The sequence below is a fragment of the Protopterus annectens genome, chromosome 3.part1 (assembly GCF_019279795.1).
Source record: "Protopterus annectens isolate FY-2018-M chromosome 3.part1, PAN1.0, whole genome shotgun sequence".
Classification (NCBI taxonomy): domain Eukaryota; kingdom Metazoa; phylum Chordata; order Ceratodontiformes; family Protopteridae; genus Protopterus; species Protopterus annectens.
The window spans coordinates 536,879,740-536,896,115 of record NC_056732.1 but is presented as its reverse complement, the minus strand read 5'-3'; positions in this window follow the sequence as shown (position 1 = coordinate 536,896,115).

Here is a 16,376-nt window from a genome sequence, read left to right as displayed (position 1 = left end):
CCCTGCAGTACCATTCAGTCAAAGTGTTTCTGTTATTTTTTCTCCTCCTCTGTCTCTCTTCACTGACATCTCATGTTTCCCTTTTCTGGGATTATGTTGAATATCTGTAAATGCAGCAAGTGTTTCTCTGCCATAGCATTGAACTGGTAAGATTCTATCACAAGTCTTGGTGATCAGCAGTTACCTCAAATCACTGCATCTGTTTTGTTTTTTTTTTTAATATTTACTGATGCTGTTTATTCCATAGTTATTTTTTTATAATTACATATATAACATACATCCAATATCAGGAAGAAAAGTGAATGAAAACACAGTCCCACTGTCAGTCTTTAAATTAAACCCAATGTTGTCTTTTGCAATGGTAACTGGAGTGATGCACAAAAACAAGAGGTACAGCAACTAAAAACCCCACTGAACACTCAGAAGCAGCAATTAATTACTGAAAGAGCATAAGCAGGTAATACCATAATTCATACAAGAGGCGTGATACTGCAGTTGTTGTTGTTGTGTCTTTCGGCTTTTCCCGGTTAGGGGTCGCCGCAGCAGAATTCCGGTCCGCTAATGATTGGTAGTTGATTTTTACATGCTGAGTTACCAGCCATGATGCACAACCTTCAATGAAGGTATGCCCATTCGCGCATGTCTTCACGTAGAAGACGGTCTAGCTGAGAATCAAACCGGACAGCGGCTTACTGTGAGGTGACAATGCTACCGCAGCAGGTGTGATACTGCAGTATGAATATTAATACTAAACTTATGAATATTAATACTAAACTAGCCACTAATAAAGAGTATGACAAGAAATGTAGTCCAATGCACTAGTGAGACTCACACTGTGAAACCATGAATACATATAGGAGAATGCCGTATGTTTTGTATACTGTATCTGGGGAAAATGTTATAGGATGCGTAAAGCATAATGACCCTGTCACAGCATAGAGCAGGGTCATGGATCCAGGGACCTATTGGGTCAAATGGGTACAATTGTCCTAAGGCTGGCCTTGATATGTTTGATATGTGCTTCTTATTTTCTTATTAATACACTGTGGGTGTACTCATCAAGGATCTATACATGTGGTATTTAACTGTAGGCAAGTAACAGATACAGATAACATAAGCTGCAAAAAGTGGGAAAGCTTGTGCCTCCCTGGATGTAGTGAACATCTATCCATCATCAATCCAGTTGTGTTACTAACTGTCATAGATGCATTGGTTTCGCTGGATTAATTTGCATCATTGGATGTGCATCTCTGTATGAGGATAATCATAAACTTTCATTGTCATATGGGTACAGCTTATTGCACTCTAAAATGCTAGGATACATGTTATGATTAAAACAAATCATAATATCATACCTTTCCTAGGCAGTTGAAGGACTACAGTGTTGTTCATTGGAATGTTGCAGCATGGTATTTAGTGCTGTGTGCAGTATCCTATAGGCAGAGTCTTTGATACTGCACAAAGTGGTTCTTAAAGGCATTCTGAATATTACAGAAACCAATATTCCTGTATTTCAGCAGACCTTGATTTTCCCAGGAACTGGCCATCTTTGCATTGTAAAGTTATGTGCATCCTTTAGTAATCTGCTTTCTCATGGTTAATCATATCTAGCAGGCCTGTTTGGCCCTAAAGCATAACCATTGTGATACCCTATACAATAGGAAGGAAATACATGTTTTTAGGAACAGCAAAGTGAACATCTGTGTTTAGTGTCTGTTCTTAATTTGCGTGTTGTAAAATATTGGTATATTCCAGTCAAATATTGGTGTACTCCAGTCTGCCACGCCTTAATCACAAATGGATTTCTTTGTCATTCAGTCTGCTTTTATAATAATAAGCTGTATCATAGACTTTCATTAGCATACATTAGCAAGATCTGCCTAGTTTTACAATATTGCCAACATTGTCATGTTACACTCAGTTTATATGGGTTTCATAAACTGCAAAACCAGTAAGCAGATGTACATATTGCGCAAGGGACTCATGTTGAGTTTACTGGACTTATGAAACTGATTATTAAACTTTGTTATACATACTTTTACAAGTACAGGTATTTTCTATGATTAAAGCAAAGTTCTCCATTTAAACTGTATGTGATTCATGGTTCTATGCATGTATATGATTCAACAGCCAGCCTGTAAGCCTTGAAAGTATGAGAAAGCAAATTAAGGCAAATATAAACAAAGCATTTAACTTACTATAGAAAAAAAGTTTATGAGGCAGAACCTTTAACGATTTGTGCAACTTTAAATGTATCAGAATGTCTGCAATGAAGAGAAACTTCATAAATTGTACAATATTCAATCACTTTGGTTCATCATTAAATCATACACAGGGAAAGCTACATATCCAATCCCAGTTCTTCAACCAAAGTAATAGTAATGTCATATCTGCATCACCACAATTTCACAAATGGTATAGGTTCATTTCAACCATTGTAACTGAGCCTTCTTTCTTAAATTTTATATTAAATCATTAGCTAGTATGAATCATACTTTGGGATTGCCTCAGAAGAAGTTCTTAGTAAGAAAAGTGCCATAATTATATTGTAGCACTTTCTTTCCAACTGCCAGTAATTTGCTACCAGAACTGAAGTAACATCATCATGTCTATGAAATCATGTTTAATGCTGAAACTAGGCAAGTCTTATACTATAAAAGCTGACACTTTAATGCATCCAAAAGCCCATTAGAAGAATTTGCCTTACAAACAAAAAGTGTTCATTAGGGTTGACTTCAAAGTAAGGGTCTTCATTCTCATAGAAGAAAACAAGAGCTAAATAAATATAAAGGAGTTCTTCCTGAAAAGAAATGTACTTTATATCAAAATTTGAATCTGCATTATAAAATAAGGTTAAGTAAAGGCATCAGAAGCTTGCTGTTTGACGTGAAAATCAAAAAAAAAGGTAAACCAAATTTAAAAGGTCCTTCCTTGGTCTTTCATTTTACATAACAGTCACCTAAATAAAAACAGCAGTTAAAATGCATTACTAATGTAAAATGAAACAATAATTAATTGTGTGTGCTGTCATAGTGTGTTCCTTTTTTTTCTTCACTTCCTGTGAAATTTTGATTTTCAGCTTCATATCCATACTAAGAAAAGTATCATATGATACTATGAGAATGGGTTTCTTAACAATACATACCAACATTGCTTGTTTCTAAGTGACTGATTAGAGCTAATGGCATTGTGAGTAGGGAAGATGGAATACTTTTCTCATGGCATGCTTTCTAATAGAAAGTAAACACGTTTTGCACTAATTCCGCAGGGCATTATTTCCCCTGAAAGTTCCACTGCCTCCAGTAGTGAATAGCCATTCTGTTGAAATGGTTGTATAAATGGATGAACTGTAGCAACTAAATTTGCTAAACCAAAAACAAGATTAAAGAAAGTGAAAAAGAACCCAACTAGTTGCTTTTCAGTTTCTAGTATAAGACTTAATTCTGCAAGCAAAGAAAGCTAAATGTTATCAGAAAAACCTAACAGTTTGGGAGTGAGTCTGAGTTTCTGGCACAGCTCTCTTGTCTAGAAAATTTTTAGGAAGCCTTTTTTTCACTTCTCAGCTTCTATCACATGACCATATTCATTAAGCTATTGTTTTGACATGAAGAATGTTGTATTTCAGACTCTGCAGATCAAACAATTTATTTGTAGAGAGGATGCTGAGCTTTCATATGTGAAGTTAGCAGTTACATCAGTTACTGAAATATTATTGTTTGCTCTTAAACACAGTCAGCCTTATTAGTCCACTTATGTATCCTCACTCAATTTAAAGAAAATTCTCAATGTAAGCAAAACAACGGCCATCTTTTTGTTTGGAGACGGCAGCTGTTCTGAAGCTCTTGGGAGGACATGGTCAGCTGGATGCTGTCTTCAGGCTTAATCAACACGATTTATTTAGGCCCCGTGGGTGTCACTATGGCAACCAAGTATGTTTAGTAGAATTTAAATGTTGCTAAGTATCAGTCAGTTGTTATGAAATGGAGAGGAGACTGTGACGTTCCATTTGCCTTGGGGATTTCTTCACAAAACCTAGCCTGATTTGTTTATCACTGACAGGGATTTTCTTTATGGAGTTATGCTTTTGACAGAAAGAACATATGTAAAAAGTATTATTTGTGTGTGGGGGGGCTGGAACTGCAAGGTACTTTCAACTCATAGATCTGCTGATCTGTTGATGATGAATCTCTGCTTTATAAATAGGATTTGTATACTTGTATTTGTGTATATGTACAGGCACCGTTCATACCTGCTTACCAACTCCTAACTCTGTTGATGCCTCTCTTTCTCTAAATTGATTCTTATATTTGCTTAATTAAATACTGCAATGCATGCTAAATTAAGCTACAAATACCTTTGTTTATTTCAAAACCATGAATTGTTTTCTTTTGGTAATAATACTGCAAACCATGGAAACAAAACCAAGAGACTGTGGTATGGCCTGACAAAAGTCATTCTCATGTTTCATTATCACAACAGAGTGTGTGAAACACATTTTTAATTCCAGGAAAGATATAGACCAATGTAAAAGGAATGTAAAGTGGCTTTTTGCATGGCACATCCAGTGCAGTCATTTGTGAAACTTTGGATATTCTGAAAAATCGCTACATCATTAGTAAATTACTAGATACAGTTTCTGTCTTTACATATTGTTTGCACTCTATGATAACATACATTTTTATACTTAAGACATTTTTATCATTTTCAAAAACTGAGAAGTTCACTTACAGAATCAAGGTCCATAATGGTTCTTTTAAACAATCCAAAACCCTCATCTGGAACACAGGGACTTGAGGACTCACCCTAGAGCCAGGTCTGTCAGAGATGCTCAGCAGGGAGTGCCAGATGGCTTAGTGACCCACATTGTCCAGCTAGTCTCAATCCAGAAAAGCTATATAATGCAATAATATGGGACTACCTCAAGATGAAGGATGAGGGGGCAAGTGCAATTCCAGCTGGATGAATTAAGATTGACTAGACCCTGGAAATGGAAAATGACTCTTTGGACCTACAATAAGATATCATATCTGGGGAAGGAGTTAGAGTATTGTTTGAGGTTGAAAATGATCAGATAGATTTTGCTGGTTTTACCTCTTTATGAAGAATTGGTCCTAGACCCAGATTTCATTCCGGCTTTCCACCTCTTAAGGTTAGCCATCAGGAGCAGCCCTGGTGAAACAATATGTTGATGCTCACAAATCCCTGTCTGGGTACCAGTTAAAGTTTGGGTAAGCAATTAAAAGGCTGCCTCAATCTGGCTGTGACCTGCATAAAGGAAAACTCTTTATTGTACATACGTACATGCTTACCTGATATTATGAGCATTCATCCTTCTTGGAGATCAACTACATACCATTCAGTAAGTTACCACCTATCACTGCTATCATTCTCCTAGGATACTTCAGTGCTCACAAAATGAATTATGGAAGTGCCTGATCTGGTCCTGAATGGTAAACTGTATTTGGACTTCTGTGTTAGTCACAGACTGTGCAGGAGAAACACCACACCACCATACCAGGATGTTCATAAATGCTGACCTCATCTGAGGATGCTCACAGGTGTGTCTAGAATTTTATTTCATTCGTATTTATTTATGTATTTATTTATTTATTTATTTATTAGATATGTGTTAACTAGGTATGCCTACTGAACATGTGCACTTTTCAATAGGTGACCTAGGGGCACTTTCTGGTCAAGTCACTCTCTCACAGTCACACACTAAACAGATAGTACAAAGAATAAAAAAAATATGCCCTTGACAACATAAAACAGATCATTAATATCTCAGATCCTTATCTCTCTATGCTATCTGAAAACCTAATACTAGTATCAAAGTACCTTGGGCCTAAAATCAATTTTGTGGTCATGCCATGAGATTTGGAGTAACATATATCAGTTATTGTTGCTGGGACAGTGATAGGACAGACCTACAAAAGCCACATGTGCAGTAAAGGTTTTCTAGGAATTCCTAGCCAGTACGTCTGTGTAAGATGAGTTCAACTACTACCTCAATTAGAGCTTTTATAATGGCAGTCCAATGAAACCCAAATGTATATAATTAAAATACCCCAGGAATACTTAGCCATTGTTTCTGTGTGAGATTAGTTTAACTTCTGCTTCAAACAGAGGGGAGGCCCAGGATGTGAAATATGGCTACATCCTGTTCAAGAACCCAATAGTTGAAAAAGCAGTAAAGAACTGTAGCTAAAGGATGTTTAACTTTTATCATGGTAGTAATCCTAGGTCCTGACTGCTGATGCCAGCAGTGAAAGAAACCACCACATTAAGAAATAGTCCTTTTTGTTAGTGCTTCTGGGAGGTGGGAGTACCCCATTTCAATGCTAGCAAGTCTGAAGGATAACTGCTGCAGTAGTCAGTATAAATCCTGAATGTGAGAAGAGTTTGAGAAGAATTTTGGTAACATTAGACTGCCTGTTTGCATCTTGCACCATTGGTTTATATTTATGTTGACACTATTTTGCAATAAAGTTTAGTTATTGGTGCTCAATGTCATTGTGTCACATTGAGTTCTGCATTATAGTCCATGTGCAACTCTGTAGAGTTCTTGCATTTGTTTGCCGATATTAAGAGTTTAGAAAGTCCATGGAGAGAGAGAGAGAATAGATTTTTAGATCACCACAAACGGGTTCTAGCAAACCATATGGCAATTCAAAAAAGGAAGGCAAGATACTGACCATGCTACTCTCAACAGAGGTGAAGCATTGCTGACTTCATTTGAGGACATTATCAAGATGTAGGAAAAACAGCCTGAGGAACTCCTGAATCTGATCAATGCCATTCCTCTTAAGAGGGAAAGTAGATGGTGGAACTGGATCCTTTTTGTTGATGTAGTCACTATGGAGATTAAACAGTTCCACTGTGACAAGCCAGGGAAAACAGATGAGATCTGGCAAGAAGTTGTGAAAGAGCTTGTCAGTGTTGTGTTGTCATGGATGGTATGTCTTTTTAAAGTTGTGTGTTAGGCTTAAATAGTACCTCTGGACTGATAAACAAGGATAGCGTCACCACTTTCAAACTGAGGAACATGAAGGTATGTTTCACTTGTAGATCAGATACCTCAGCTTCTCAAAAAATTGAGGATGCTGGCATAGATACTTGATCTAGTACTCAAACTGGTTCTGGACAAACCATGGCGCATTTCAACCTGACCATTGAGACAAATGCACAAATATTGGGTCATAAGAATTTGCAATTGTTGTATATATGTGTTTTGTAATGGTAAGTGAAATATGTGACTGAGCACCCTGGAATGACTTGTGAGAAATGTTACAACTGTACAGAGTCCCTGATTTTGACAAATGAGCTCAGAGTTTATAATGCCATTGTTGAGCAAAATACTTTCAAAAAAGGAGTAGGGCATTACTATGGGTGTGTCTCATCTCTTTTTAAGGAAAATCTAAGCTTTATTTTATATGAAAGCAGCATAATCAACATAAGAAACATTTCTCCCAATAAATAGATATACTATGCTATGAACAACCCATAACATGCTAATGCTAGCCAGAAAATGATATTTATGAATGTTGAATAAATGTAAACCAAAACCTATTTGCATGCCAATAGTTTTTGAGATATGCAAAATGATCAAATTTTTTATGTACATATGAACTATTTTTTTGCTCTAATCTATTGTGTTTTTTCTCAGATTTGAAAATGAGCGCTAGAGTTATAGCACTCAATTCCTTAAATGTCTCAGTAATACTCTTGGTAATATGCAACTTACTCCTGTTCACCCCAGGAAGCCAAAATGTACATTAAGCACATTGCTTACACATATTAAGCCATTTTGAACATTCACATACCATATGGAATTAATCTCCCTTGAGAGCCTCACAGCATCAGAATTTAGGGTTCTGTTTCTTTCCCTAACACCACAACCTATGTGAGTGCTGTCAGATGTTAATAAGTTTAAGCAATTTGAAGAATTACTTTGGTGAGAGGTTTGCGTCCATATTGTATGGAGTTATCTGTGTGCTATTATCTCCAGCAGGAGCTCCTCATTTAAGTCAGTCTTAGTCATGGAAAATATGTGGTTGCATTAACCACACCTTCTATATACTCCTTACCACTGTATGACATATAAATGTTTCCTATACTGGTACTGAAGTAAATACAATTGTATTTCACCTTCTGGATCGGCCAATCTGTTTTCAAGGTTTTGCCTGTGAAATGACTACCTAAGTAACTTCTCCTGAACAGTAAAGATAGCTGCAAATATTGCCACAATTGCAACTTCTTAGTGTGATTCAAGAAGACAAAGTCTTTGATTAGCAATTCAAAAAACATAAATGATGTCTTCCTTGATCCAGTTTTTTCACAATGGGTCTATTATCTACCAAAAACTTGTTAAACCAAATTGTACTAACTGAGGCTTGGGCATATTGCTTGATGCTAAGTATATCTAGACCCCCCCCCCAAAGTCACTGAACAATATCAGCTTCCTTTTTCTCTAGGGACTTACCACCCTCACAAAAATATCAGAAATCATTTCTGGGTTTTCTCTACCCATTGTGTCCTGGCCATAAGTGGGAAACAGGGCCATTTGAATGTTAAGGCAGTTTCAGGTTACACCATCCTTGAATTTTCTCTGTCAGGGCCATATGTAAAGCCCTACAAGGATCGCTACACACGGGGTTTGACTTGGTTACATCTGGCTTGCAGTAGTTGTGATTTCAGAAATATTGTGGGTGGATGTAACAGTGTGGAGCTTACGAGGTCCACTGACTATTTTGTTTTCTTGCATAGGAGCTAGGAAAAGCAGTGTTTGTGTTTATGCTGAACTGCTGAGAAGGATTTCAGTTATAGGACTGACATCTTTGCAGGGACACCATCTGTAACATTGTCATTAGCAATGAATCCTTTCTTCGGAGCCAGCCAGTTATTTTCAATCCAGATTTTTTTGTGGAAAAGCTGAAACACGAAAAGCCTGATGTATTTATGGAATTGGTTGTCAGCAACATTACATGGTTAATTGATCTGCCTGGGACTGAGTTTGCAAAGCTGATAGGCGAAGCGGACCCAAAATTGCCTGTTTCTTCATATTCAACTGCGTTTTTTCGCACCTTTAGCTTTTTAAAATGTAAAGGCTTATATATAAGGCATGAGTTGTCAAAATGGAGTTGTTACTGATGAAGTTAAAGACGAAAACGTTTGGTGATAAGCGTTATTGACTGCTGCGATTTTTTGCGTGTTTGCACATACCCGTGGATTGCTTTGAGTGGATTAAAGCCTTTAAAACCTTTCCTGGACCGGATTCATTTGTGCCTGGGGATAGTGGTGTTTTTGTTCTTAGTTTTGATTTTCCACTATTTGCTCAAGTTTGCTTTATTACCCTCACAAAAATATCAGAAATCATTTCTGGGTTTTCTCTACCCATTGTGTCCTGGCCATATGTGGGAAACAGGGCCATTTGAATGTTAAGGCAGTTTCAGGTTACACCATCCTTGAATTTTCTCTGTCAGGGCCATATGTAAAGCCCTACAATTCCTTTCAACCATATCCTGCAAGGGGAAGGTCATGATAATGGCCAAATATATAGACTCTGTAACTATCCATATTTCCCTAATCGCTTGCCATGGCCAATACATTCAACACATGTCCTACTGAGTGGTAATAGTGGTTTATTTCCAATCCAGATAGAGATGCAAATCAGTCTAGAATGTATGAAACCTTGGTGATGGCTATCACCAGTTTCCTCACCATGCTATCCCATCATCTGCAAATCATGGCAATGAAATGGACGTGTGTAATTTGTCTGTATTGCATATTGACTAATTTAGGAAGTCATCACAATAGAAAACAGCAGGAAAAAGAGTTAGTAGATCTGTTACCTCTTACCAAGGAAATCCGATCTGAGAAAATACAGTTTGACCTGACCGATGCATTAAAGGACTGACAGAGGATTCACAATGTCTATGAATTCCTGCTGCCAAAATTTCACACATAAATTCCCACCCTACAGGGTCAACTGTACTCTTGAAATCAAGTAGCATGTCCACTATAAGTTCGAGTAACGGTTCAGACACTTGTAAATTTAGCCAGAGTTTCACCAAATCTGGACCCTCCCATGCACTCTTTTATAAAGTCCTGTTGCCTGTACTTTACTAAGCATGTAATTATCTTTTCCAGTTTATGCATCATGACTTTAGCATACATTTTATAATCCATTGCTAAAAGTGAGATCGGCCAGTATAAGTTGGGATCCATATTTGCCTTACCTTCTTTGGTGAGGAGTATTATTAAGTAAGTGTGCAGTTGCCCAGATTTCTGATATTGAGATGGATTTTTTTCAGAAGCTCTCTATCTTTTTGTGTGACGTTTAGACAGCTAATTACAACTACAAATGTCTGCATGACTTTGACGTTGTTACTAACGGTAGTATTATAAATGTTGGCTAATGAAGACTGCATGACCAGGTTTATCCCACTGGATCATACACCAGTTCTACCTTGAGTGAGCAGAAATAGCTTCTTTCTTCTTTCAGCTAACCACCTGGCAAATATTAAATATTATCCAATGTGACCCCTTTTGCCCAAAAGTTTTGAATTCTCTCCCACGTTCCTCTTATCCAAACATACTGGTTTGGTTTATATTCCTGCATTGTCTGCCCTGTCTGTGCTATGAATCCTACTTTTACAGCCCTTGTCCTTATATTTTCTCTCCTCTTGTTCTATGCAAGATTCCATTCCCTCTATTGCTCTCCTCGGTTTTTCCCCTTATCTTATAAGTTTTCACTGCTACTTTAAAATGTTCCATTACTCTTCCAGTCCTCTTTATTCTTCTGGACATAACCCCTGTAACCATCACACCTTTGCTGGAGTGCATTAACCTTCTGCTGACCTTTAAAAAAAAAGGAGCGGGCAGCCTTCCAGAGTGAGGAAAATCAATGAATTTTCAATCCCACAATCTCTACTAGTACAAGATTGTGATCTGACAAACATCCCACATCATGGTCACATAGACTACCTTGCCCCAAAGGTTTCTGTTCAGTGACCAGAAGTCAGTTCTACTGACTATCCAATCCTGCTGCCCAAAATATGTAAAGTCCTCACTGCTATGCTGTCGCTTTGTGATTTTCATTGACTAATATCAAAGTAGAGTCAAGGGCTACATAGTACCCACTCTAGGGATATGAAATGGGATTTTTTGTTATTTGTGAATGATATTGTCCTATTAACCTTGTGTGTCTCTACCCTCTGGTCTGCACTGTAATGATTCTCTATAGAGTGCAAGCCAGTTCTGAAGAAAATCAGCACCTTCGACTTAAAGGTTTTCTTTCTCTGGCAGATTGCATGTCAGATAGTGCAGTTACCTTAGGTGCAGGAGTTTAATAATCATGGGATCTTGCTCACAAAGTGAAGGTGAAGCAGAATGGAAGATTAAGAAGCACCACTGGAGAGGATCGGCATTTTCTGTACAGTAATCATTACATTAGGCTGTGGTAGTGAATGGGAAGCTGAGTCATAGGATGACGTTGAACATTTACTTGCCAGTTTATGACCCCATCCTCACTTATGGGCATAAACTGTGGGTAGTGAATTAGAAGATGAGGTTACAGATTGAATATACAGAAAAAAAATTAAACTGATATGTATCTAAGCTCACTGTCCATGACAGAGTGAGGAACCTGGCATCTGTTTGGAAGGATCTCCATGTTGACAGGAAGCAATTCAATTGCTTTAGGAAGCTTGTGAGGACGTTTTCTAGGTGCTTCGTATTGGAATTATATTAGCCACAGCCTGCTGGGTAAAGGCCCAGCGGTACAGTCAGGACATGCTGGAAGTACTATGTATCATCATGTCAGAGAACACCCGAGGATCTCACAAAATGAGCTGGAGACTGCTGCTATAGATACACATGATTTAGAAAATGGATGGATGGATGCAACAAAGATGAGTTTCTGCAGCCAGAAGTATTGGATTCCAACTTCCCATGTTGCAGCTTTCTATCCAAATACCTGTTCTTAGTTGTGTGTCATACATTGTAATTAAAATGCAGCACATGCACAAAAATTATCATGTTAGATCCCTTTAACTGGAGACGTAGTAATTATTTTTGTGGAAACATTCCCATTTTTGCTGTCTCACTCATTCCCTTTTGTTTCATTTTTGTGCTTTAAAATTGAGCTCCAAGGGTCTTTATGTTGGTCAGAATGTTGTCTCCCAAACATTAATTTGTATACCATAGCTTGCATAGTGTATGAGGATCTACATCTCTACTTGTAAACAGCACCATATTTTAATTTTCATAAGGCACTTGACAATGTAGCAGTGTACATGGTAAGAAAAAGAGCTATGAGTAGCTTTATTAATTCATTTTTTGCATTTAAACTTTTGCAATTCTTTTTTGGAGGAAGAATTTGCTAAATGTTCCATATCAATTAACTTCAAAATTTCCAGTTCCTGCTATTTAAGCAAACATTATTTCATTTATTGATGTGACATAACCACATTTTTCCCAATTGAGCCTTTCATTATGAGCTTTGAATATATATGCCTGTTATGAAAATTTCACTCACCCAAAAGTCACATCCACAAGACGACTTTGCCAAAAACTTTATTTTTAATGAAAACCTGGGTCACCAGAGTTTTATTCCAGGAAACTAACCACTTGGCCACCATGGCAAACTTTGCCCTTTTCCCCACTATAGTGCAATCTCATATTTGCTGTATTTAGTTAGGGGGGTGGGTGGGTTTGATTTGCTTCTGTTTTTTTTTTTTTTTTGTGGTGGCTAAATGGTTAGTTTCCCAAAGTAAAACTCTGGTGATTTGGGTTTTCATTAAAATAAAGTTTTTGGCAAAGTCATCTTGTGGATGTGATTTTCAGGTAAGTGACATATAGATAATACAAAGTAGACCCATATATATATATATATATATATATATATATATATATATATATATATATATATATATATATATGGGTCTACCTGACAACACAGATGTGCTAAAACACCGACAACAAAATCACTGACACCACAAAACCGAAAGTTCAGAAATATGAAACGTCACATACCCGACAAACCACAATCCCGGCAGTCAACAAACAAAACAAATCCCTTGTCCAAAAAGCACACACACAACACAAGTGCACCAAAAACCTTACAAACCTACACTGAACCTTACAAACCTACACTGAACCTTACATACACAACTATCTATGCAGTAACCTTAACCCAAACCCTACCCATAAGGTCTGTCACTATCGCACACTCACCTAACCCGCGCCCTAACCCTAACTCACTTAACCTGCCCCTAACCCTACAGACCATCGCTATCGCACACTTACCTTACCCGCACCCTAATCCTGACGTCTGTCACTACTGCATACTTACCCACTAGTGCTCGTTTGACATGTCGGTGTTTTTAGCGTCGGGATTCTCAACTGTCGGTCATCTTCGTTGTCGATCTTCCGGGGTCAATCTTCTCATCATCGGCGTTTCAAGCTTTCAGCATTATCAGGTAGACCTATATATATATATATATATATATATATATATATATATATATATATATATATATATATATATATATAGATATACGTATACATACAGAAATATAAGTTCTGCTTAATAGGAACAGTGAAATGACTTATGTAGAACTTCATATTAAAATAGAAAGAGAATAGCAGAAATAGTGGAGAAAGTGATAGCTTAAATTAACTCAGGCCTTGAATGGACAGAACAATGCTATGATCTAGAATAGTTTTCATAAGATGTGTAAGCAATAAGGCACAATGGGATGTGTGTGGTACAAGTATTACCGCATGGCCAGAAATGTTATGAGTCACAAGCTGAAGCAGCCACACATCAGTAACATGTGTTAACGGAGCAGTTCCATTTCGGATCTTGTCTATTAATCCTGTATGGGGAGAAGATAAGAAAAATATCTTAAACATAGGCTGCCTCTCATTGTACTGATTGATTTGCATGGGAAAAATCCAGTGGAATCACCAGTTCTACATTTACAACAATAAGGAAACAATTTTGCAAAACATAATTGAATGTTTGCACTCTTATGCACACATATTATAGAAAACAGCTATAAAAAAATCTGCTATCACAGAATATAATGGATATTGTCTGACATCATTGACTGACTGTAATCGTAATTAATTTACCAGAAACCAAATATTTTATGAGTGACAGGAGAAAAATAAGAGACAAAAACAAAAAATAATCATAATAATCATAATAACAAAATCATGTAGAGTTGGGAGCAACAATCTTTTAAAATTAAAAAAAAAAAATGAATCGATGAAAAAAGGATAAGGGAAGAACATCGATATTTTTTGTTATAACCTGCTTTTGTCCCTCACCATTCTGACAGTCTAGCTGGGATAACATCCATCCACTGCCACCCTATTCAGTGATGTCAGAACCCAACATCATACTTGGAAGACTTTTTCATTTGCAGAATAGACATTATCAATAACCTCATCGCTGTCACAGATAGTGGTTGAGAGATCATGAGACAGATGTGGGCTGGCCATCATATATGACTGTCTTAGAATTCATTTTAGCCATATGGTTTTCACCTTCAGGGACAGACACACACAAAATTACATTTACAGCATCCAGATAAATGCAGGAGTTTGCTTCAACATGTGCATATCACTTGAGGTGTGAGCATTTCCTATAGAGCTTTATGCTTCCTGTTGCTCCATAATATATATTCTAGACACCGGGGCCAACCACTGGGCATCATTTATACTGAGTTTGAAATTGTCTTCTACTTACTAAAAGTGAGCAGATATCAGCTTCTTATTGTCACCTGCCCATGACTGGAACCTCCACTGAGTCCACTGGCTGTCTCCTCTAAAAAAAATAAAATAACAAATGTCACGAGTGCAGTTATGGCATATGTCTATCTTGTACCATGGAAATTATATAACTAGATGCTGATGAAAAGTTTTTTTTTTAAATCTAGTAAGGCATGTCTCCTGAACATAGGCACATTTATGGTAATAACTTTTATATCAAAATGAGCTCATAACTAGATTACAAAGCTCATTTTTCCTATCCGTGAGCACCACATAACCATTCTCTTCAAACTTAGAAACAACTAGCACGTTACTGTCATTCCTTTTGCAGATACAGGCATTTAACTATATATGAAGATGTCAATGAAAACGTATGCAGCAAGCTCTATGAAATCCTGACAGATTTTCCAAAGGACAGCAAGATATAACTGTTTTTCTTTGAGAATTTCTAACTTAAGTCTAACATGAATCGCTTCTCTGAAGTATATGTGTCCAGAAAAGGCATACTGCAAAATCCATTTCTTAGCTGCAAATTATATCTTGTGTGGCCTGGTTGTATCAGACAAAGTCTAATGACCAAGCATCAAGTGGAAGTCTACTTTAAAGGAGCATCATTCCAATCTCAGATAGCTCGTTGACTATGTCACCCTTAGGGTTCATGCTTAAATAAGGAGTCATTGGCTCCTAGACAATCCATCAGATTGCCTGACTGATCATAAAATGCAGTTCCTCAAGAAACAAGGAAAATAGATTCTGAACACAAAATTCTTTTTTTTTTCTGGATGTACATATCTATTTGTTTGCTCTTAATTTATTGCTACCCTTTCTTTTTTCTTTGAAGCGCAGAAAGCAGTTAAATTCAATGTACAGAGTTCTACTAAATAAAACTGAAATACTGCTTTAATTATATGTTTAGAATTGTTTTATGTTATGGGATATCTTAAGATAAAACAAGAAGACATTATGGAATTGCAAAGGTCTTGCCTACAAAAGGTTGATATTTATTCCACAAAGACAAATGAACTGACTTTATGGAAGCAGTTTGATTCTAGACAGAAAATTCTTGTCTTTTTTGATTCTGGTGATTTGGAAGAGTTATTTGCACAGGATCATTCTTATATTTCTTTTTTTTTTGTCTTCCACAGGTGGATTTATTAGCCTTTGTATTCCTCAATGATTGTTGAATACAAAGATCGGATATGGCAATGTATTCGTTCGTAGGCATACATCTCAGCTGTACAGATTTTCACAGAATGTCCAGATTTTTGCCTCATATTTTTGGTTTGTTTTTCATGAAATTGTGTTTTTCTGGCAAATTAGTGGGAAATCATTAAAGATTGAAGTTAGAAAATAATGACAGACATTTGAGTTTCAGACTTTATACCCCCCAGAAAATGCATGCTATTGCAAAACCTGTTATTCTATCAACTTTATAAATCTGTAAGAACAATATTTAAAAATCGCCCCTATTTTTGGGCATTTGTCCCACTTTTATTTATGGCTTTGTCCAGACTTCTTGCTCTAAGAGATTGAGAGGTATGTTCGTAGGTTCATAGGTGTATAATAGGCTAATGACTACTAGGGCTATTATGTCT